Here is a 24,968-nt window from a genome sequence, read left to right as displayed (position 1 = left end):
GGGGGGCAGCCCCCCTGATCAAGTAAACAATAGAAATACTTAACTGACCAATCATGTTGGTGCTCCTCCCCCCAACAAAAGTCCTGTCCTCCCTAATTTAAGTCCTTCCTGTCCCCAACAAAAATCCTGGCTATGCCCATGAGAGGAGCCCCTACGTAAGGAACATGCCAAATTTCAGGAGGATTGATGCAGGAATTTTGCCCTCGGCATTCTGCTCTATTTGTCACCAAAAGTCAGAGGGGGAGCTAAGCTGAAAGCTGAATTGGCAGGTGTCAATGTGTGGGCAGATGGCAGAGGCAAAAGGACGAACATCCAGCATCTTCCAAGCTAGTACCACTCGTAGAACATAGAATGCATTCCTTCAACATCCCTTCCCAAAGCACTCTGATAGGATTTCTGGTAATGCCATTCTCAATTTTGGCGTTTCTCAGCTTCGTTTTTCCCCAGACTTAAATTTGGTTCTCCACCCTTCCATACCAGTTTGTCATTTTTTTTAAGTCCTCAGGAAAATTCAAAATTATTTCAAAACAACTTTCTCTTATATAATGCATTTTTGTCATTTTTCACCAACATGTTGATTTCACGCACACTTTATCTTAGTATATGCATTTTGTTGACAGCACACTCCAAAATTCTGACCTTTGAAAATAACAATAAGTTAACAATAGTGCCTTTCAACAAATTACCTCACTGGAGCATTGCATTGCAGAATATGGAGAACTGTGAATTTTGAAGGATGACTTTCGAAGGATGAAATGTGCTGTCAGCAATATTCTTATGATGCACAACTCTGATCCTCTTTTACAACTGCAGGTGTGGCAGTGGATGTTTTGGATCAGTAACTGGCAATGGACTGGATGAGAGCCAATTGACTGAAGCTTCCTCAAGGTAAGCGTAAGGTGCTAATAATGGGTGGTTTGCTAGACTGGATGGGTAAGGCTTGGCCTGCTCTGGGTAGGGTTACTCGCCCTGTGAAGGAGCAGGTACCTAGCTTGGGGTTACTTCTAGGATCCATTACTGTCACTTGAGGCACAGGTGGCTTCAGTGGCATACAATAGCTTCTGTAAGCTTTGGATGGTGACCCACCCATGCCTGCATCTAGACATCTGTTGACCGTGCTCTTGTAGCCTCTAGTTTAGATTACTACAACGTGTTATACATGAAGCTACCTTTGAAAACGGATCACAAATAGTAGCTGGTGCAGAATTTAGCTGAGAAACAGCAGACTGAGGCAAGACAGTCTGAACATATAACACCAATCTTAGTGCTACCACACTGGCAACCAATCATGTTATGGGCTCAGCTGATAAAGCCTCTTGTGGCTCAGGATCCCAATTTCACAAGGACTGCCTCTCTTCACATGAACCAAGACATAACTTGCATCCATATTCCGAGGCCCTTTTCCACGTGCCTACTCCCACGTGGAGGAGGATGATACGAGATGACGAAATGTGGGTGGCTCCCTGCCTAAGCAATGCTCTCCCCAAGTCAACGCTCCTAGTACTATTGATGGCTGTTCTTAGGTGCCAGACAAAAATATTTATATTTTCCTCAGGCCCTTAATTTGGAGGGTTATTAGGTACATCTGTGACTCCTCCTGTGCTCATCCTTTCACTAGTGTAGATTGGAACTCCCTTTTTAAAAATATTATATGCATTTTAGGTTATTATTTTTGCTCTTATTTATGGTGATAATGTGCTTTTACAGTTGTTTTGAGGCTGTTTATGGAAAAGGGATGAAGCTGTGATGATAATTATGTGATGTGCTGCTGCTGATGGAATCCAGTTGTCCCTCATCCCTAGCTGCAGGGCTGGACAACTCACGAGGCAAAGTGAGGCAACTGCCTCAAGGGCAGCAGTTCTGGCCTCCAAGGAATGCATTGCCTGCTGCTACTCCCACAGTGGCAACAGCAGCTACAGTGAGCTCCTTAGAGGCCACATTGACCCCTCCCATGCTGCCTCTACAGTGGACTCTTGGCCAATAGGAGCCACTCCTAGTCTCCTCCCCCCCTTGTTCCTGATGTAGATCTTCACTAACCCCCTTTTCCCTGGCTGGGGGTGGGGGGAAGTACCATTTTGTGGGTCACCTCAGGTGCCAAAATGTATTGGACAGGCCCCACCTAACTGCCAGTCACAAAAGAGCCCTGCCTCCCTGCGCTCCTCACCAAGGTGTTTTCATTACATGGCAAGCTTGAGAAGAAACGTTTCCATTTTTGCAGATACACTGTCTGCAGGCCTTTAATTTTTTTTTTTTAAATTTTCCTTTTCATTACAGTGGTACCTCAGGTTAAGTTCTTAATTTGTTCCGGAGGTCTGTTCTTAACCTGAAACTGTTCTTAACCTGAAGCACCATGGGGCCTCCTGCTGCTGTCGCGCCGCCGGAGCACGAATTCTGTTCTCAACCTGAAGCAAAGTTCTTAACCTGAAGCACTATTTCTAGGTTAGCGGAGTCTGTAACCTGAAGCGTATGTAACCTGAGGTACCACTGTACAGAGATTTCTCTGAATCCCATGGCTTCTCCCATGGGACCCATCCCTTCTGTGGGTCCTAATGTCAACGTTTTCAACTGCATATTGTATCATAATCTATGTTTTATATCTATCCATATTATCCATCATGTTTGTTACACTACAAGTGTTCTAATAATCCTGCTAATGTTTTCATTTGCTTACAGTCTCCTAAATAAATTATAATTTTTCCCATTTGTCTGCAGGCCTTTTAAATCTCTACACCTAGGGTTGCCATATGTCTGGAATTTCCTGGACATAGCCTGTAATTGGCCATCAGAAACAGTGTCCTGGAAAATCCGGATGTTTGGCAACCCATGTCGGCAGTCTCATTTTTGTCCTTAACTATCTCAAAAACTTCCCTCCAAAAAGAGAGAGATTTTGCTATATATATATATATATATATATATATATATATATATATATATGTATGCTCCATAACTCTGCCAAAAAAGGCTTTTCTGTCCAGATTTTCACTTTTTGAAATATGGCAACCCTACTGAATCACAGTGAATTGCTTCAGAAGCCATGATTTGGTTCTTATCATTGTAAGACGAGCCTGCTGGATCAGGCCTATGGCCCATATAGTCCAACAACCTATTCTCACAGTGGCCAACCAGATGCTTGTGGGAAACCAGCAAGGAGGACCTGAACACAAGAGCATCTCCTCTAGCAACTGATACTCAGAACTGCTTCCAGCTGTGGAGGCAGAGCATAGCCATAACGGCTAGTAGCCATTGATAGTCTTTACCTTCATGAGAGGTAAAGGGAGAGGGAGAACAACTTTTCTCTGTTGATTTCCTCCATGCCATGCTTAATTTTATAAACTATCATGTCACCTCTTACTCATCACCTTTCCTCTCCCCTCCTAAGGGAGCCACTCACTCACAAAAGCTCTGTCTTGCCAGGATTCAATCTCAGCTTCCCCCCTTCCCCCCATCTCCTTTGCCTTTGCCTTATGGTGGACAAGGCTTGTGGGGGGAGAGGTTTCTCAGCCTCTCCCATCCAATTTCCTGAAATGCTAGTCTCTTGAGTGGTTCTCAGAGGCAGGACTGGAACTACAGTGGTACCTCGGGTTACAAACACTTCGGGTTACAAACACTTCGGGTTACAAACTCCGCTAACCCGGAAATAGTACCTCAGGTTAAGAACTTTACCTCAGGATGAGAACGGAAATCGTGCGGTGGCAGAGGGAGGCCCCATTAGCAAAAGCGTGCCTCAGGTTAAGAACGGTTTTGGGTTAAGAACTGTACTGTAACACAGTGTCCCCAATTCCCATTCCTCAGAGCTGGTTCAAGAGTGTACCATGGTCAATGGGATCAAAACCCACGAGAGATCAAGAAACAGGAGCATGGCCACACTGCTGCAGTTCTGCCTTCTGCCACCAAAGCCAACTCAGTCCCATGGCCAGGCCTGAACCCAGATTGAAATGAACCCAGAATGGATTGAGTCTCTCCATTCAGAGAACTGCCCATCTATTCCTACTCTCTGCTTGCCACTGCTGAACCAATTCTTGGCCCACAAGAAGACTTGCCCTCTTCTTCTATGACTGCTAAGCTTACTTGGGAATCTTTGGTAAGGTACCTTGCTGGAAGCTTGTTGAAAGTCCAAGTGCCCCATGTGATGGGCGGGTGGCAGAGTTTCTAGGGCTGCAGTGAACATATCTTGTTACTATTGCTACATTAGCATTCGTTTCGCCATCTGTTCTCATAAGGCTGACAAGAAGCGTGACTAAGCTTTGCTGGGATCTCCCCGGCTTAGCAAGGCCATTGATTCTTATCCTGCCCAAGGTAAATGAAGCAGTTATGAAAGCAGAGATGCTGTGCATCAATTATCAAATTAAATTAAAATTCAGTCACCAGGAGCTGACAAGGAAATAAATAGGCTCATTCATACCCAGCTAAATCTAAATCCTTTAGCCTTACACTCTGTGGTGACTCAGAGCCAAACAAGGGCAAATAAAGCATTGGTGTAACTTCAGCTGCTGTAGATCCACACACAGGCAAGAACCAGATTTAATCCAATTCCACTCCAAAATTAGAAAGTTAATCACTATTCCTTTTAAAAAAACAAAAACACCACATTTTGGGAGGTGCCCAGCATGAAAGCCCCCAAGCCTATTTCCCTGTTGTTGTGTTGAATTTTATGTACTCTGACTAGAAACAGAACTGTTAGAACCCAATACTAAGAATTTGTCAAGAATGTATAACTTGTTGCTGAAATGGAATACACAAGATGAAACAGTTAAATCAGCCATGCTTAAGTGGGCACAAGACATTGGTCATAATATTATGTTTGCTGACTGGGAACAGTTGTGGACCACCGGTATAAAATTTACGGCATGTAATGCCTTAAGAGAGAATATTATGAAAATGATTTACAGGTGGTACATGACCCCAGTCAAGCTAGCAAAAATCTACCATTTGCCTGATAATAAGTGTTGGAAATGTAAAGAAACTGAAGGTACTTTTTATCACCTTTGGTGGACGTACCCAAAGATTAAGGCTTTCTGGGAAATGATATATAATGAAATGAAAAAGGTACTTAAATGTACTTTTCCCAAGAAACCAGAAGCCTTTCTCTTGGGCATTGTCGGCCAATTGGTGCCAAAGAAAGACAGGACTTTTTTATGTATGCTACTACAGCAGCAAGAATTCTCATCGCAAAGTATTGGAAGACACAGGATCTACCCACTCTGGAAGAATGGCAGATGAAGGTGATAGACTATATGGGACTGGCTGAAATGACTGGCAGAATCCGAGACCAGGGGAAAGAGACGGCGGAAGAAGATTGGAAGAAATTCAAAATTTATCTTAAGAAATATTGTAAAATTAATGAGTGCTAAAATGTTGAGGTTACAGAAAAAAGGGGACTACAGCTGTAAAAGATTAAGTAAAAGAAAAGAACAAGGGAAAATTAGATAAACTCAAGGGGGAGGATTTGCTGAAACAAATTTGGAAATTGGGATGCAGAAAGGGGAGGTACGGGGAAGTCGGTGAAGTAAGGTTTAAGAAAAAAGGATTTGAAATTATACATGTTTGTTTATGTGTTTGTTTGTTTGTTTGTATTGTTTGTGTTTATATAAATTGTGAAAAACCAATAAAAAATTTTATTAAAAAAAAATGAATTTTATGTACTCTGGATTGTCTAATATTCTTAGGAATTTCACCCACTGTGGTCAAAAGAAAAAATAGTTAAAATTCTATCCAATTTTTAAAAGTCTATATTTTTATAGAAATATGAAATGCAGCAAATTTATATTCAAAAAGTTATATGGCAGTAAAATCACCATAAAGCTGAAAGATGGCAAATGAAAAAGAAACTAAAACTCTTAAAAGCCCTTGGGTACATTGCACTAAGTACCGTAGCAGTATTAGCGTGCTCAACTTTACATTGGTTGTGAACCATACACCTTTTTTCCTCTTTTCTTTTGCATGGTGGTGGTATAAAGGAAACAAAAGGTAATAGGGAATTAACAAACATACTTAAAGAAAGCAAACATGGATAGAAAGGATTATGGAGTCCATGGGTGGCATCCAACTCAACAACTCTGCCATTCAAGGATGCTGCACAACATCCCTGCCCTCTCCTCTCCCACTGTGATCCTCAGACCAGTTCTGTTCTAGGTTTTCTCCCAAGCCGCTGGGGAGATTTGCGAGGTGTGCACTGGGTGTGCACTGGGTGTGCAGGGAGAAGAGAGGATGGGAAAGTTTTATTGTGCTTCTAAATATCTTTGCAGGAGTGGAAATGTTTAGTTGGACACCACACCTTGTTTTTAGAGCTACAGACAATGCAGGATATTCTACGCTACATCAATTGGTAAACGAAATAAAATTTGACCAAACAAGGATGTGGAGCCCTCAGATCTTCCATACAACCTCCACATAATGTATTCCTGTCCTGGTAATATGTGTACAGTGGTACCTCGGGTTAAGAATTGAATTTGTTCCAGAGGTCCGTTATTAACCTGAAACTGTTCTTAACCTGAGGTACCACTTTATCTAATGGGGCCTCCTGCTGCCGCCACGTAATTTCTGTTCTCATCCTGAAGCAAAGTTCTTAACCTGAGGTACTATTTCTGGGATAGTGGAGTCTGAAGCATCTGTAACCTGAAGTGTCTGTAACCCGAGGTACCACTGTAGTTTTCAACATGAAGTTCCAGATTCAATGCAGCAATTCAAAAGAAATATTTTATTAACAAGCAAACCTTCTCTAACTGAACAAGCTGACGGGCCTCAGAGGCGGAGCTAGCTGTGCGCCCAGGAGCTAGCCACCCGCGGGGGCAGGGCTAACCGCCTGTGGGGGCTCCCCTGCAGTAAGCGGCCCAGGGGGGCCGCACAGCGATGTCAACCCCCCCTCAGGGATGACATCTAGGGCGGCCCACCCACCCCCGTCCCCCTTCCCCTGCCATTGACAGGCCTACTCTTAAGAGGCTATTTGTTTTAAAGATAAAGTAACATCTACCATCATGGAGAGACTCCAAGACTTTGGCCACCTCATGAGAAGAGAAGACTCCCTGGAAAAGACCCTGATGTTGGGAAAGATTGAGGGCACAAGGAGAAGGGGACGACAGAGGACGAGATGGTTGGACAGTGTTCTCAAAGCTACCAGCATGAGTTTGACCAAACTGCGGGAGGCAGTGGAAGACAGGAGTGCCTGGCGTGCTCTGGTCCATGGGGTCACGAAGAGTCAGACATGACTAAACGAGTAAACAACAACACAACCATCATGGAGTTGTGGGGGGCAAGGAGGCTGCAAAATAAGAGAGAGGAGGAGTCATGGGAATGGAGGTGTTCTGTGTGCAGGGGGCAATTGGGGAAAGGAAGGAGGAGAAGGAAGGGGAAATGGGGGGGGGTTTACAAAAAAAGGAGGGGCCATGGCAATGAGGGTGAAGATGAAGATGTCTGGTAGTATTCACTCCCTTGATGGTTTCTGATGAACCATTCCAGTCTTTGTCTCTTAACTGCCAGGTTGGCATGGCTCATCAGTGTAAGCTGCACCCAGCAGCGTTTGGCACACCTTAATGAAATCTTGATTAACTCTAACTTTTACTAAATCCAATAATTATAGGTGCCTTGCACCCACAAAACTCTGGCACCCCAACACATAGCAATATTTATTTACTTTCTGCAAAATGGCAGCAATTTTGCTTTTGGGGGGGAAACCTTTGGCCTTTATTCATATTTCTCTTCTTTACTGCTTTATTTTGCAACTGATTTTTTTATTATCTGTACTGCTCCCGGAACCTAGCTTCAATGCGGGCATTTCATATGTCTTTGTTTTGCTGTTGCGTAATTGCTTTTATCTTATGATTTCTTGGATTGTATCTCTCCTCTACCCTGCTGTGACTTGTCAATCATCTTAAATTGCCAGGAAAGGTCAATGCATTTGTCTATCACTTATTCTTGGGAAAGGCAGTTAGCCATATTGTTATCATCGTAATATTGGTGGGGGTTGATAAGAGAAACAAAAGTTGTATGCAGAGGAAAACATTGTCTTACTTTGACCTGAACCCAGTGAGGTTGTTTAATTACATAAGAAATTTTTCAAAACTCTTTATCACCTATATACATGCAAACTTTATGTTGTAAAGCCTCCTTTTCAAGCTGAATTTGGTAATGCTTAATCTGCTGGTTCTTGTGTCCACAGCCTCCTGTCTTAAGCTTCTTAAGCATGCTTCTTCATGCTGTGCTTTGTCATATATATCTTTTAGCATACGAAAATAAGAAGCTGCCGTAGTCCATCCAGCTCAGTATGGTCCATTAATATAAAATGGCCCCTTGGTCCATCTACCTCAGTATTGCCCACACTGACTGGCAGCATCTCTCTAGGTGGCCAAGCAGGGGACATTCCTAGCCCTACTCTGAATCTGAACTCAAGTCATTCTTCATGCAAAGTGTGTGCTTCACCCCTGAGCTATAGTTATTCCTTCTGATCTTGTATCCCTTTTAGTCCTCTTCCTTTTATCAATCAAGTGAAACTCTTGAATCATTGCTCTTACGGAAAGCATTCCATTCCTTGCTTTGATCATTTACTTACTCCCTTCTGCACCTGCTTCAGCTTGTTTGAGACCTTGCCTAATGCACCTCATTGAATTTTCTCTCTTCCCAGTGATGCTACCTACCCTATCAGTTTACACTACATGATAGGGTAGGTAGCATCACTGGGAAGAGAGAAAATTCAATGAGGTGCATTAGGCTTTTTAATGTTGTATTTTAATATGTTGTGACCTGCCCTGGGACCGTAGGGTGAAGGATGTGTAATTAATCAAATTAATAGTAATAATAATTTCCTGCTGGTAACAAACATACTTCTTTTGTATTGGTTTAGAACAGGCCTAGGCAAACTCTGGCCCTCCAGATGTTTGGGACTACAATTCCCATCATCCCTAGCTAACAGGACCAGTGGTCAGGGATGATGGGAACTGTAGTCCCAAACATCTGGAGGGCCGGAGTTTGTCTATGCCTGGTTTAGAAGTACTTGCTAAGTTCCTATATTCAGTAGCTAAACAACTGAATGACAAATATCAAGATTACTACGTGAACTCAGAGACCAGTTTCTACACCAGTATGAATGCTCAGGAGATGGACTTGGAGGCACTGTTTTCCATTCTTGACCTGCAGATCCAAGGCTATTGTAGTGGATGAGTATGCTGATAACACACTTGCTACCTTCAAAGAAAATGATCTCAGAGAAAGGGAATTGCAGTCTGGAAAATGCAGTTTGAGGGGAAGGAATAGGAAGGAACAGGAAGTTCTCAATACTCCTGCCTTTGTAACCAGTCCTAATAATACCCCAATATACTCCAATAGACAAGAAGAATAGACAAGAAGGGTAGATTCACTATACTGGCCAAAATGAAGGGATTGGAAGAAATATTGCCAGGTTAGAGGCCCCAAACTCCTACCCTGCTAGCAATCTATTTACTGATTCTGTACCAGAGGAGCAAGTAAAGGTAAAGGTAAAGGGACCCCTGACCATTAGGTCCAGTCGTGACCGACTCTGGGGTTGCGGTGCTCATCTCGCTTTATTGGCCAAGGGAGCCGGCGTACAGCTTCCGGGTCGTGTGGCCAGCATGACTAAGCCACTTCTGGTGAACCAGAGCAGCGCACGGAAACGCCGTTTACCTTTCTACTGGAGCGGTACCTATTTATCTACTTGCACTTTGATGTTCTTTCGAACTCCTAGGTGGGCAGGAGCTGGGACCGAGCCATCAGGAGCTCACCCAGCCACAGGGATTCGAACCGCCGATCTTCTGATCAGCAAGTCCTGGGCTCTTTGGTTTAACCCACAGCGCCACCCATGTCCCTGTTAGAAGAGCAAGTACAGCAGTGGAAATGGGGCATCTGGATTTCAGTAAGGCTATTGATAAAGTCCCCCATGATATTCTTGCAGAGAAACTGATAAAATGTGGGCTGGATGAGGTACCTGTTAGGTGCATTTGTAGCTGGTTGACTGACCCAACCCAAAGAGTGTTCATTAATGGTTACTTATCATCCTGGAAAAAAGTGTGAACACTACACTTAAGCAGGAATAATCAGTTGCACCAATATAAGTGTGATTTGCCAGTAATACATGTGAAAAGGATTTAGGCGTCTTAGTAGACCACAAGCTCAACATGAGACAACAACGTGATGCAGCAGCAAAAAGAGCTAATGCTATTCTAGGCTGTATAGTGTCCAAGACAAGTGAAGTAAAGTACCTCTCTATTTTGCCTTGGTCAGACCACACCTGGAACATTTTGTCCAGTTCTGGGCACCACAATTTAAGAAGGATATTGATAAACTGGAAAGGGTGCAGAGGAGGGAAACCAAGATGATCAAGGGTCTGGAAACCAAGCCTTATGAGAAAGGAGAAGGAGCTGGGTATGTTTACCCTGGAAAAGAGGAGATTGAGGGGAGATATGATGGCCACCTTCAAATATCTAAAAGAGAAAAGGAGCGAGCTTTCCCTCCCACTGTTCCGGAGGGTAGGACCCCAACCAATGGCTTCAACTTATAAGAGAGTTAAACATCAAGGATAACTTTTTGATAGTAAGAGCTGTTCAACAGTGGAACGGACTCCCACAGGAGGTTGTGGACTCTCCTTCCTTGGAGGTTGAATGGCCATTTGTCACGGATGCTTTAGTTAAGACTCGTGCATTGGATTAGATGACCCTCATGGTCCCTTCCAACTCTACAATTCTATGATTCTGTGATTCATTCCTAAATGTGTGCATCTAGTGCGTGTCCGAAATATAGATTTCCAGGGGTTAAACTGCTGTGCTTTCTCTGTAGGAAATCTTGGGAACTGTAGTTCAGTGACAAGGGCTAAGAATTCCAAAGGTAGAATTCTCAGCACCCACAATTAACTAATTCCCAGCATTTGAGGTGGGGAATTAGTTAAGACTGCACATTAAGTCTGTAGTGCAGATGTACCTATCAGAACATTTAGTACTCTTTGCTATCATGTAATTTAATTTTGTTGCTGTTTCTGTCCTTCAGCTCCTCATCAGGGCCAGCTCTACCATTAGGCAGAGTGAGGCACAGGACCACTTCCAGGACTTAAAAGGATCTAAGCCAGGCAGGTCCAAATTCCGGCCATTTGCGGCCCAGTTTAAAATGGCCCCGCAGGCAATTTTGAAAAATCAATCTGTTGTGGCCCCTGAGAGCCTGCCTACTGCTCTGCTTGCTGTCCCCTGGAGCCAACGCTCCGCCAAGGAAGGTTAGAGGCAGGTGGGCCTTCTTCTCCCTCCCTGCTTCTCTCTGTATCTGTCACCCTCTCCCAGCTGTCTCCACCCTGCGCTCCCTGTCCCATCGCAGCTGTTCCTGTCATTGCCAAAAGATTGCAAATCTAAAGGAGATTGGGCAGGGGTGGTGGGGGAAAAGGTAGAACAGCCCCCCCCCACCCCACTTTCCATATACGGATTTTTTTGGTCTCTGCAATCTTGTGGAGCACAATGTTTTCTCGTCTCTCTTCCACCCCCCACCCATCTCTTAAATCTCATCACCCCGCATCAACTCTTCTCCCCCATCAGGTTTTGAACTGTGTGTGTGTGTGTGTGTGTGTGTGTGTGTGAGAGAGAGAGAGAGAGAGAGAGAGAGAGAGAGAGAGAGAGAGAGAGAGAGGCACATACAGACACATATATACTGTCTTTTCCCCAGCAATGGAGAGGAGAGTCTTTTAAGGAGAGAGGGAAGAAAAAGGGGGAGACAAACTCTCTCTCTCTCTCTCTCTCTCTCTCTCTCTCTCTCTCACACACACACACACACACACACACTCCCTTTAACATTTTTTTGCTGGTTTGTTTACTACCCTCATCAAGAGGTTTGTGCCAACTTGGTGTTATGTTCCTGTTCATATTTTATGAACTTAAAAGTTGGCAAACAACCTTTATTACCAATAATTTATAATGTACTTTACTGTGTTCCTGACATATATTTCAGTTTCCTGGGTTTTTTTTCATCTGGCCTTCAGATATGAAAGGCAGAGTGATTTATCACCTGTTTAGATTTGTCATTCATGTGCTGAAATGAAAATTATGCTGTTTGCAATAGACTTTGAATAAAATAGTTAATTTGCATTTAATTTAATTTGCATTTAATTTTAATGGTTCAAAGGAGGTCAGACAAAATAGTCGGCCCTCATGCATGTTCACTTCATCAAATCTGGCCCTCTTTGAAAAACGTTTGGACACCCCTAATCTAAACAGAAGCCCCTGGCACTAATTCACATACAACTTGCATAGACGTTGTTGTTGTTGTTGTTGTTGTTGTTGTTGTTGTTTGTATACTGCCCTTCTCTACCCACAGGTCTCAGGGTGGTTCACAGCATAAAAGCACAAAATAAATAAATAAATAAATAACAAAAAGAAAAACAAGAAACACCCAATAATCCCCCCTCCCCATGTACAGATGCCTCGGGGGGGGGGGGAGATTGTGGATATGTGGGTAAGCAGGGTCTCACCAGCACTGTGGTGCTCTCAGTCACCATGTGAGTAAAGATAAAACATTTTCCAAAGTTTTAAAAAAGAGGAGGGGAAAAGGCAGGAGATCTGGGGCCTAGTGCAAAAGATCCAGTGCTTGGTCCCTGTGGGTAAACTGTAACAATGTCCATGGTGTCATGACTGCCTCAGATGGCCAACGCTAGAGACCAATAGTGCTAGCCTCTCCACCCCGGCTGTTTCTCCTGGGTCCTCTGGCCATGGCTTCCTTTTGACCCCCCCCCCCCATATTCCCTCAGGTGTGGAGGAGGACACAGTACTTATTGCCAGTATTGAAATACAGTAAGATTTAGCTGCTAGTCCAGCAGGCTTCCAAAATTGGGTGTGTGTGGGCTGAGGATCTTGTCCTTTGCTTTAGGCAGCAAAACATCTTCAGCCATCTCTTCTTTCTAATGGAATAGTGAAGGAATGATGCTGAATTTCCTAAGTTGTGTGCCCCAAAGCAAGGTCATTTTTATTGCTGGCTTTATTCTAGGGTTGTGTACACAGCACATAGTTAAAGCACATCTAAAGCACAAGATGCCCCCCCCCCCAATCCTGGGAACTGTCATTTGCCAAGTCAGCTGGGAATTGTAGCTCTGAGAGGAGGAAACTACAATTCCCAGGATTCTTTGGGAGAAGTCATGTTCTTTAAATGTATGATGTGTACAGAGCCTATGTTTAAAATCAAGGTTGCCTTCAGTGAATCTTGCTCCGGAATCCCTTATATGTTTGGAAAAACCCTAGAGCTTTTCCTTCAAACTTGCTGTGATTTGATGAAGTGGGCGAAAGGAACAATATGGCCCCTTGTGCACCTTGGGTCTTGTCAAAGATAATCTCAGACATTTTAATGAGCTCTATTTAAGGAAGAACAAGTAAGGTAACCCAAGCAAAGGATGTGTGAGCAATGTATTAGAGAGGTGTAGTCTGAGCACCCAAAAGGCTCTTTTCCCTCTATCATTATATTTAATAGCAGGCAGGAACTCTTGAGGAGAAGCACCAATTATACAATGACTCGGGGCTTGCTGCTACAAGCCAGGATCAAATGTTTCCGAGACAATTTATTGTAACTCGATGCACAAACTGATGAGTTTGCTCTTGGCAAATTCTTAATCTGTTTAATGACTGGGAACTGTTTAATCCACCTTCTATTGAGAAAGGGTTACAAGTTTAATATTCAAAATCCCTGCCTGAACTGATGCGGGTCTTGGTATATGACAGACATGAAGAACCATGTTGTTGTTGTTGTTGTTGTTGTTGTTGTTGTTGTTGTTGATTTGATTTATATGCTACACTTTATCCTAAGATCCCAGATTGATGTACAACCTTTTTAAAAATAATAATAATTTTTATTATTTTCAATAAAAAATCCAATATATGCCACATTGTATCAGTACCAGATTACCCCACACATTTCTCATTAACATTAAAAAATAATAAAAATAGCACATTTTTACCCGCCTCCCATCCCCAATCCATCCCCTTTTCTGGTTCTTTAAAGAAACCGAATGATCTTACAGTCCAGATCCCTTTACCCAATTTTCCAACTACTAAACAATTAAACTTGTGGTATACAGCACAGATATTTATCAGAAGCTCAAGCTGGTTTCAGAGCAAAGCGTTCAACTATAGACCAGGCCCTTACCCTTCAACACCTGGCAGAAAAATACTCTAGAAAAGGGGGGTCTTTATATGCAGCATTCGTGGACTTTAAATCGGCGTTTGATCTAATACCAAGGGATAGACTCTGGGAAAAGCTTGGCGCTACAAACATAGATAAACGCTTATTATGCCTTATCCGTGGTCTATACGAAAACACCAGGGTGAGGGTAAGATGCGATCGGTCAGGCCATCTAACTAAAGAAATTCAAACACACTATGGGGTTAAACAAGGATGTGTCCTCGCGCCAACGCTATTTAATTTCTATATCAACTCTCTAGCAGTAAATATGGCGAAAGAAAATGCCCACCCTCCCAAACTGGCAGGTATTCCCATCCCGGTGCTTCTGTATGCGGACGACGCAGTCCTACTCTCCTTTTCCTGCGTTGGCCTGAGGAAGCTTCTGAGATCACTTGCTGACTATTGTCAAGCGGAACAACTATCAATAAATTACAGCAAATCTAAAATTATGGTGTTTTCAAAAAAAGAAGGAAACACAAATGGAGAATTAATGGTCAACCTATTGACCAGGTAGCAACTTTCAAATACCTGGGAATAACTTTTCAGGAAAGGGTCTCATGGCACCAACAGATGAAAAACGCCATTGCCAACGCAGGAAGGGCCAATAAAGCCCTTACAAGATTTTTTCACGGGAAAGGGGGTAAATACGTTCCGGCGGCCTCCCAGGTTTTTGCTGCAAAAATACTCCCACAACTCACTTATGGATCCCAGGTTTGCAGTTTTAAAAATTTTGCGCCTATGGAGGCATTTCAAACAAAATTCTATCGGTGTTTATTGGGGATCCCCCCCTGTGTATCTAATATAGCTGTCCGCTTAGAAGTTGGACAACCACCCGTTAATGCGCGGCTGTGGATTCTAAAGATACACTACTGGTTAAAACTTATTTTTTCCCCAGCCGGCTTGGCTCCTTTAACACTCTTAGACACCTTTCATTCCACCTGGAAAGCTTCCCTGTTTGAAAAGATAAGAAGCTTGGGATTCTCCCCGCAGATCTTGATAGCGGCAGGATATGAGAGAGCCAGAAGTCAAGTGCTCCAACGCATTAGGGACATAGAGCTGCAATGTCATATGGGCAAAATGGATAAATATGCCACAATTAGAGACTTTGGGAGAGGGTTCTCACCCGCAAATTATTTGGCTGATTTACAAATACCTAAGTACAGACACTCCTTTACCCTGGCCAGATTTAACGTTCTGCCCTCTGCCCTGCTGCTAGGCAGATATGAGGGCAAACCATATGAGTCACGTGTTTGCCCATGTGGCTCATCGGAAGTGGAAACAAGTCTGCATGTATTGCTGCACTGTAGTTACTACGAGGATCTACGTTTGACCTTTATTGCCCCAATTCTACAAAAGCTTAAAAATGAACCAGAACTCCAACGTATGAGAGCCTTGGTAGAAGATAAGGTTCCTGAAATTACGATCAATGTGGCCAAATTTTGTGTAGCCGCTATTAGGCGCAGGAAACAAGAGCTTTCCAATGTCAATATGCAGGCGAAGGCAAATACTTAATTTTATTTATGCTGCCTAATTTTAAATTGCAGTTATGTATCGAAATTGTCTTTTGTTTTTTCCGGTGTTATGCTTCGCTGACTAGCTGTACGAGTTAATCTGGTCTGTGACCGTTTAATAAAATTTGATTTGATATTTTAAACATTCAGACCACTTTATACATTACACATCTATGCTTTCATGCTATTTCCCCTTTTAAAATTATCCTAACTGTTGCTTTTTGCGAGCATTTAATCCATGTCCCAATTTATTTCCAACCACTGGCCCCTAAATCATTTTCCAGACTGTTAGCTGTTCTTTTTTCCCCTTACTTTGGCATATTTAAATCTCCTCCAAAAGAGGCTTCTCATTAGGACAAATCCCCATTTCAGCCCTCCTTCCTCCCAAATTTCTCTCTGTCTCCACAGTTGTGATTTCACCCAAATTTCTAACTATTCCCTGACAGTACTCAAATTTAAAGCTTATCAAGAAGCTGCTACCAATTAAGGCCATTTCCAGTTTCAGCTCCTCTTGTCTTAACATTGGTGATTTTACCAATACTTACTCAAATATTTTCTGTGTATGCTGCCCGTCAGTTTCCCCTGCTTTTTGCCTCCCTCCCCCCCGCCCCCCCCGCTACAAACTGTCCCTCCTGTCTTTGCCCGAGAGTCTCCCCTGCATCTGTTCTTGTTTCCGGTTCTTCCGCCGTGTTGTTATATATTGATCCAATCTAGTACCGATGGTCTCTGATATCTTAGCCATACTTTCCATAAATTCTCTTTTCCATTGGTACAAAAATTCCATAATTTCAGCATTGTTCCTTTGTTTTTAGCACAGCCGGTTTTCTTCATCAGTCCTGATTAAGCCCAAGGCCATTCAATACAGTTTCCCAGTAAACACCAGGGGGTTCCAGTACTTTTCCAGGGGGAACGTATTCAAACCGCTTTTCCGCTTTTCCGCAATGTCTCAGAATGGGGTACAAAGTCACTTGCAAACTGTTCCTTAAAGTCTCAGTTGTGTTTATTGAGCCAACTTCAAGCTTCTTCCTTCTTTTATTCCTCCCAACTGGAAATCTTATAATCCTCAGCAAAGCTCTTCATATATCTTAATCCAAGTCTCTTCTGTTGAGTTCCTCAACACAGTACAAAATTAAATTCCCAGTTTTATAATCCATTAGTGATAATATGCAATTATGAATAGAGTTCAGTTGTTAAGAACTTTCCTTTCCACAGCCACAAACGAAAGGTTTGAGACAGTGGTGTTAGGGCTCCCTGACGCTCCCTGACGCTCACAGGAATCTCGCCTTCCTTTTTCTGTCTCTCAACAGAGCATCGTAGCCACTTTTAAACTCTCCTGATACAGTGGTACCTTGGGTTAAGAACTTAATTCGTTCCGGAGGTCCGTTCTTAACCTGAAACTGTTCTTAACCTGAAGCACCACTTTAGCTAATGGGGCCTTCTGCTGCTGCTGCGCCGCCGGAGCATGATTTCTGTTATCATCCTGAAGCTAAATTCTTAACCCGAGGTAATATTTCTGGGTTAGCGGAGTCTGTAACCTGAAGCGTATGTAACCCAAGGTACCACTGTATTGACAGTCAGTAAAGAATGGGTTTTGGTGGCTCATCAGCAGGCACTTGTCCATAATTTTTTAATAAAAGAAGTTCTCCTACTTGCAGCTTTTCTCCATGTAACGTAATTTATCCAGAAATCGAAGGGTGGACCTCCTGTTTTAACCCTCCATGTATCGCCGAATTCAGTCTAATTAAATCCTATCTGATTCTTGAATCAAAATGGTAGAAGGTGCAAAATTCTTCTTACTCTTTTATTTCAGCTTGAATATTTTTACTTGAGAATCTCCTGCTGTCAGTAGGCAGCTCGAAGCTTCGTCCCACAGAGTCGTGTTGCAGCTGGGAGCACTCTCAACCGCTCCCCCCCCCCCCACTGCTTGCCTGTTGGCAGTGGTTTTTTTCGGGGATGGCGGGAGAGTTGGTGCTCTGCCAGACCTCTTGACACTCCACACAACCTTGTGGAGCTTGGGGGGGGGGGAGCTTGCCTTGACGCACTCCCCTCTAACCTCTGTGGGCTCGGGTCTGTCCGGAGCTCAGACCTGCACTCCCTGTTCTATCGGCAGGAAACCTGAAGTCTCTTGAGTGATGTACAACCTTCATAATATAATTAATGCAGCATAATTTAAAAAAACATAATACACAGCATAATAATAAAAAATCATAATAAAAGTCCATAGATTATTTAACTGCCAAAGGCCTAGGTAAAAAGGAATGTTTTCACGTGGGGCCTAAATATGTAATGATATTACATCTCTGGGGAGCCACCATAGAAAAGGTCTGTTCTTGTGTTGTCATCCTCCGAACCTCCCAGGGAGGGGGGACATAGAGATGGGCCTTGGATGACAAGCTCAAGATCCGGGCTGGTTTATATGGGGAAATGCGGTCTTTAAGGTATTGAGGTCCTGAGCTGTTCAAGGCTTTATAGGTCAAAACCAGTACTTTGAATTGGGCCCGGAAACTATTTGGCAGTGTAGTCTGGTCAGGATTGGAGTTATAAGCTCAAATCGTCTTGTTCTAGTGAGCAACCTGGTAGCTGAATTTTGCACCAGCTGAAGTTTCTGAATGGTAGGCAGCCCAACATATAACTCATTGCAGTAATCCAGCCTAGAGGTTATCATAGTGCCAGCCACAGAAGTTAGGCTATCCCTGTCGAGAAAGGGGTGTAGCTAAGCCACCAGATGAAGCTGACATAAGTTACTCAGCGCCACCAAGGCCACCAGGACCTCAAGCAACAGTAATGGATCCAGGAGCACCCCCAAACTAGGGAATGTAACCCCCTCAAGAGCAGGTAGTCTCCCATTCATCTATTCTGGGGAGCCACCCACTAACAGTGGACACAGTTACATTGGTTTGTTTTTTTTAAGCATTTTAAATGTGTTATAACACTGTGACACCACATGGTGTTGAGTTGAGTACGATCCTTCAACAACGTGAATTCCCATTATGAGCTTTACAGCACATTTTCCTGAAACTTTGTTTTTTTTTAAATGTGCATGGATCCAGCCTGTGTCTCAGTCTTATCGGAATTGAGCACCTGCTTATTGGCTCTCATCCAGCACATCCACCACCACACCTGTAGATGTAAAGGAGAAATAGAACTGTGTGTCATCAGCATATTGCTGACAACACATTCTGGAACTCTGGATCTTTGTCACTGACAGATTCCCCGCTTCCTCACCCTCACACTTTGCATTCCTGAATTGGTATGAATTTATATGGCTCGTGGTTTGGAAGAAAAGTGGTTGAGGTGGCTCTTCTGTATTTGGAAGCTATTGAGGGTCACTCTTTGGTCTGATCAGAACCTGTTGCAGATTAGTTTTTGTTAAATGTTTGCTGCTGCCAACAAACACTGGAAACTCAGATTTCCTGAAGTGTGCATCACCTCGGTCTGTCCTCAGTGCAGTCAGGTCCCTTTTATCCAAAATGCATAGTGATGAAGCTCAGGCGGCTTCCAGGGTAATTGCATGTCACTGGGAACCAGAGCCTCTTTGTAACTTGTTCATCATACCTCCAATTAGTCTGAGTGTTCCTTGTGAAAAATGAGCTTGCACAAGGGATCCTGTACAGTCTATGTAATTAGACACTTTCAGACAATAAGGAACAGATTCCTAAGAAATGACAAGACAATGCCTTTTTATGGCAAATTTTTCTTGTGGGTTTAGCTCCTTGTAACTTTTACATAGCTGTCAACTTTCAGATTTGAAAATAAGGGATCAGCAGCCTCGAAAATAAGGGATCAGCAGCCTCACCTGTCCCAGGGAGCCTTGAAAATAAGGTAACAGCAGCCTCACCTGTCCCGGGGACAGTCTACGGGATATCTAACAATCCCGTAGCAGCGGGAAACAGCGCTGAAATAAGGGAATTTCCTGCAAAAAAAGGGAAGGTTGACAGCTATGAACTTTTAGGAAAAGAAATGTACAGTGGTATCTCGGGTTACGAACTTAATTTGTTCCGGAGGTCCGTTCTTAAGCTGAAACTGTTCTTAACCTGAGGTGCGCTTTTGCTAATGGGGCCTCCCGCTGCCTCCAGCACACGATTTCCATTCTCATCCTGGGGCAAAGTTCTCAACCTGAAATACTACTTCTGGGTTAGCAGCATTTGTAGCCCAAAGCGTTTGTAACCTGAGGTACCACTGTATACATACAGAGGGGTATGCAGAGATGTGCTAGAAAGTGTACATAACTTTCTGCTTGGCTTTTAGTAAAAGTTAAACAAGCAAATAAAACAACCCTTGATGATCCTGCAAGATCATGGCTTCTTATTGCTCTATCTACATAGCACTGGGGGGGGGGGGAATATAAGACACAGTTAACCCAAAGTTCAGCACTTCACAGAGCAACCCTATGCATATCTACTCAGAAGTAAGCCCTGCTGAGTTTAGTGGGACTTACAAATGCTAAGGATTGCAGCCCTAAATTCCTGTTCACGTATGCATGTTTAACTCTAGAATCTTTAAAGAATGGGTAGGCAAACTAAAGCCTGGGGGCCAGATCTGGCCCAATCGCCTTCTAAATCCAGGCTGCGGACAGTCTGGGAATCAGCATGTTTTTACATGAGTTGAAGCCCCCCCCCCAATATAGTCCAGCCCCCCACAAGGTCTGAGGGACAGTGGACCAGCCCCTGCTGAAAAACTTTGCTGACCCCTGTTTTAAAGGAAACTGAAACCTAACCTACATCTGGAGTTTCTTAGCAGTTAGGAAGCACATAGCAATGTTAAAATCCAGTCATGTCATATTTTCAAACATGCTTTGGGAGATCTTCAGCGTGTAACACTTTTCATAACAACTAGTTTAATAGGTTATTCTCCCTATTAAAGTATCTGGCTCTTATCTTTAGTTTAAAGGTTATTTCTACAACCTTTCCCCTCCACTCCCGTCCCTTTTGTGGGATTACCACAAAAGTATCCTCCGTTCCGGAGCCCCGTTCACATCCTGAAACGAACGTAACACGCGACTGCACGTCTGCTCGTGCGTGGGTCGTGTTTCGTCGCTTCCGCGCATGCGCGTGACGTAATTTTGACCATCTGCACATGCGTGAGCGACAAAACCCGGAAGTAATGTGTTCCGTTACTTCCGGGTCATGGCGGAACGCAACCCGAAAACGCTTAACCTGAAGCATATTCATCCCAAGGTATGATTGTATTCCAAAGGAGAGCTACCAGTCTGTGTACTGAAGGATGATGAAATAGTTCAGAGGGCATTACGCAAATTAAGGTTGTTTCCAAACAACCTGTGAGCTTTACTGTGATGTGTGGATTTATTTTTGCTTTAATGTTTTCATGTAATTTTGGATTACATATGATAATCTCTTTGCGTGGACAGGTGGAGTCCCTCAAACCCTGGGCGTCTTTCGTGTGGAATAATGACTCAAGACAATGTGCTATGGGATTAAAATTGGCCACAACTTTATTATGTTTCAGATGTGGGTAGACCTTGGTTCAGGCACTGGGCGTTTATCCCTCCCAGTCCCCCGCTGGGGATCTGGGGAACATCAGGGTTATCCAGTGTGAGTGGGCGATGGGCTGGCTCTGGAGAACATATGTTCAAGCAGAGAGAGCCCGCCCCTCTTACGCCACTGCCACAGGGGAGAGCAATGCCAACCTCTAGGCGTACGGCCAACGCCTCCCCTCAAACAACCCCTTTAACGCGAAACCCTGGTATCACTGCATTGAAGAGGAGGGGGGCGTGGGTCACTGCTGCATGCCCCGCCCCCATTTAGGGAAGATAGACTAAAGGATTCCGCCCAAGGCCTGATACCGTTTTGCTACAGGAAAGGTAAACCTGCCAATGCAGGAGAATTCGTTTCCGGCCCTTCAACAGGTAGCAACGCCCGCGTACCTGTGGAGAAATGGTTAACCTGCAAAAGAAGCCTTAACTGAGGGTGGGAAGGGTGGGAGAAGCTCTGGAACCAACTGACGATTCCCAGGTAAGATCCTCCTCCTATTGTGTGGGCAGGTAGTCCCTCCCCCTACCTGGCCTGATTACCTTGGCAACGCCTCCCCAGGCGGGATTGGGCAACTGGCTGAGGTAGGCAGAGACCTCCAGGTATCCCACCTGGGGGGAGGCGAAGCCAAGCATGTGCTAATGGTGCTGCATAGGGTCCAGGGGGCTGCGTGTGACCATGTAAAGGGCGCCCCCCATTTAATGTGGGGAGCGGTCACTATACAAATTTTATTGGAGGAAAAATTGTTGTCACACTGCACTTCCTGCAGGTAGGCAACCATACCAACTGCAGCATGATTTATTTAATTATTTATCATTATGTATTAAATTCAAATACCTCCCATTTCCACCTGCCTCATTGCTGTTTTGCCTTCTCACAGGGCCATTGGTTCTAAATGGCCTCCGATATGGTCCACTTCAGGTCAAGTAAGGCGATGGCTTTTATCAACAATTCACATTTAAAGCTGCATCTCTTGAATTTCCAAAACAATACAAGAACCGAATCACAGCCATTCTTTGAAATCTGTGCTTATCTGAATTGGATGATGCAGTACTCCAACCAAACAGTGCTTACAGAAATGCATATATCAAGGTAAAGTGTGCATAAAAACCAATGTATTATTTTAGGGGAAATTGCTTTACAAAAATGAGTAATTGGGCAAGATGGCATAGAAAAATGTGCTTATTAAGAGAAATTGTCACGGAAATGCTAGTGAATTTCGATGAGATGATAGATAGATGATAGCTAGATAGCTAGATAGCTAGATAGATGATAGATAGATAGATAGATAGATAGATAGATAGATTCTCCATATGTAGATAGTAGATAGATAGATGATAGATATAGATAGATAGATAGATAGATAGATAGATAGATAGATAGATAGATAGATGATAGATAGATAGGAGCTTTTATATATAAGCTTCAAAAACAACAATTGCTGCAGAAATGTGGAGAACAGAAAGGACCAAAATGGAGAGATCCTTCTATCCCTAGAATCAGCAGATCTGAATGACATCACTTTGCTTGCCAAGCTTAGGGTGTTGCTCTAAGCAGTTGTATCCCAAACTGAATGCTACTCCATACAGAGAGTGAGTTTGCCCCACGGGCTTGAATCCAAGCCCTTTGCTGGCCACAGCGCAGTGATGCTGAGACTGGGCTGTGAGCAACATTGTGAGAGAAACCACTTCTAGAGGGGCAATTAAAGACAGTGGGCCTTCACGGTTCTTAATGCTGCTACTGAATCATTTCACTTCTGTCGCAGTGGCTCACCCTGTTTATTTTTCTGATAGATCTTTTTATTAACACTAGATTACTGACTTTGCACTATAACACTATAATTTTACAAAGAATTATAGCATGATGCTATTACCGGGCCATAGTCCTGTTTCAATAAGAAAACAGCAACACAAAAACTGTTTTAGCATTAATTAAAAGATCTATTCAAAATAAATAAATGTGGTCATAAAATCGTGACTATCACAAAGGCTATAATGAATGAGTGCTGAGCTGCCATTTCTTATGTAACAAGTCTGACTTTTTACAGCCTCCAGACTCAGTATTTCTCAGGAATGATTCAAGAACATACTAGAATTGTAGGTTTGCCAACTGAAAATGGATTAAAGGGCTCTGTCATCCAAGCACAACAAATGATTAAAATAAAAATAAAAAGATTAAGACTTTTTGCAGTTTGGAAAAGCATGTGGATATGTGCCGGACAGTTCAGGATGCTGAACTGCTTCTAGGAGCCACAGGTGAGAGCAGAGTGCAGGGTGGGGACCAAAGGTGGACAAACTACCCCCACAAGGAGCATAATGTGTCCCCCACCAGAGGTATTACTCCTCCCATAACACCCTTAACACTCTCTGGTGTTCATATATGGAACTGGTCTTTGAACAGACGAGAAAGAAATTGCTAGTGCAATGGTGAAATTGAATTAGGAGCCCCCTCTTCCTCCACTGGAACCTTTGTGATATGAAAAGTTGCAAGGTTTTAAGAACGGGGACGCCGCAGGGGTGTGTGTTGAGCCTGCTTTTATATACACTCTATACAGCTGACTGTGCCCCCAAATACCCCAGTAATAAGATCATTTAAGTTTGCAGATGATACAATGGTGGTTGGTTTAATCATGGCTGGAGAGGGGGAGGCAGCCTATAGGAAGGAAGTTGAGCAGTTGTGGGAGTGGTGCAGGAAAAACAACTTACTCCTTAACTTAAAGAAAACAAAAGAGATTATTGTAGACTTTAGGAAATGTAAATTGAATATTCAGCCACTTATTATTGAGGGGAAGTGTGTGGAACAGATCTTGGTGTTTTGATTTCTGGGAATGGAGTTGAGAGATGACCTAACCTGGGGGGGAAACAGCAAAGACCTGATGAAGAGAGCACAGCAGAGGTTATATTTTCTGAGAATCCTCCGGAAAAACAATCTCTCAAAGGACCTGTTGATGGCATTTTACCATTGTATTGTGGAGAGTGTATTAACTTATGGTCTGTGTGTGTGGTTTGGGAGCTGCACGGTCAGGGGAAAAACAATGATGTCCAGGGTTGTAAAGTCTGCGGAGAGAATAATTGGGTGCACTCTTCCCACCTTGGGTCAAATCTATGCTTCCAGGTGCCATAAGAAAGCTGCAGAGATAGCGCAGGATTGTGCGCACCCCGGAAATTATTTCTTTCAGCTTCTGCCTTCTGGAAGAAGGTACAGGGTTATAAAGACTAGGACTAGCCACCTGAGAAACAGTTTCTACCCAAATACGATTTTGGTTTTAAACGCATTGTAAGGAGTCTGTATGGAAGTATATTGTATTTAAAAATGGGGTATCAGAGTTTTTAGGGGGCTAACCAGGTTGGGATAGCTGGGATAGCAGGCTTGTTGGGTTTTGAATGTCTTATGTAGATTTTTCAATTTCGTTGTTCTGTATGGGACAATGACAATAAAGATTATTGTATCGTAAGAAACTACAGGACATACACCTGTTGCAAATGAAGCCCTATAACATCCCCTGAGTCTTTTGCAGGTGCAAATGGAATTGAAAGCATGATTGCACATAACCACCCTGACAACATTATGAGCACCAACCATGAGGAATGCGTCACAAAAGGGATGCATTGACTTGAAGTTCCCTGTCAGTCCATCCAAACTTAAACTTCACTGCAAATGTTCCTTTTAAAAAACACAGGTTTCCAAAATGTGACATGGGTTCCTTGGCACTGGAGAGCCATTTTTAAAAAATGCATTGAGTGTTGTATCTCTTATACACATGCATGCGCGCGCGCACACACACGCACACACACACACACACACACACACACATGCACAT

The 24,968-nt window shown here is 43.4% G+C and overlaps 1 long non-coding RNA gene across 1 annotated transcript in view; it reads left to right on the top strand.

Annotated features, from left to right (window-relative positions):
- The window catches only part of LOC310699227, a 43,873-nt gene that overhangs the window by 9,178 nt on the left and 9,727 nt on the right, over positions 1-24,968 (top strand). Inside the window, exon 2 of the long non-coding RNA XR_014522013.1 lies at positions 814-888. This is a non-coding gene — a long non-coding RNA (uncharacterized lncRNA). The remainder of the gene's footprint in view (positions 1-813; positions 889-24,968) is intronic.

This window comes from Podarcis liolepis (assembly GCF_965112155.1).
Source record: "Podarcis liolepis genome assembly, chromosome: 1".
In the NCBI taxonomy this organism is placed as follows: domain Eukaryota; kingdom Metazoa; phylum Chordata; class Lepidosauria; order Squamata; family Lacertidae; genus Podarcis; species Podarcis liolepis.
Note: the sequence above shows the minus strand (reverse complement) of the source record. Positions and strands in the feature narration are given on the sequence as shown.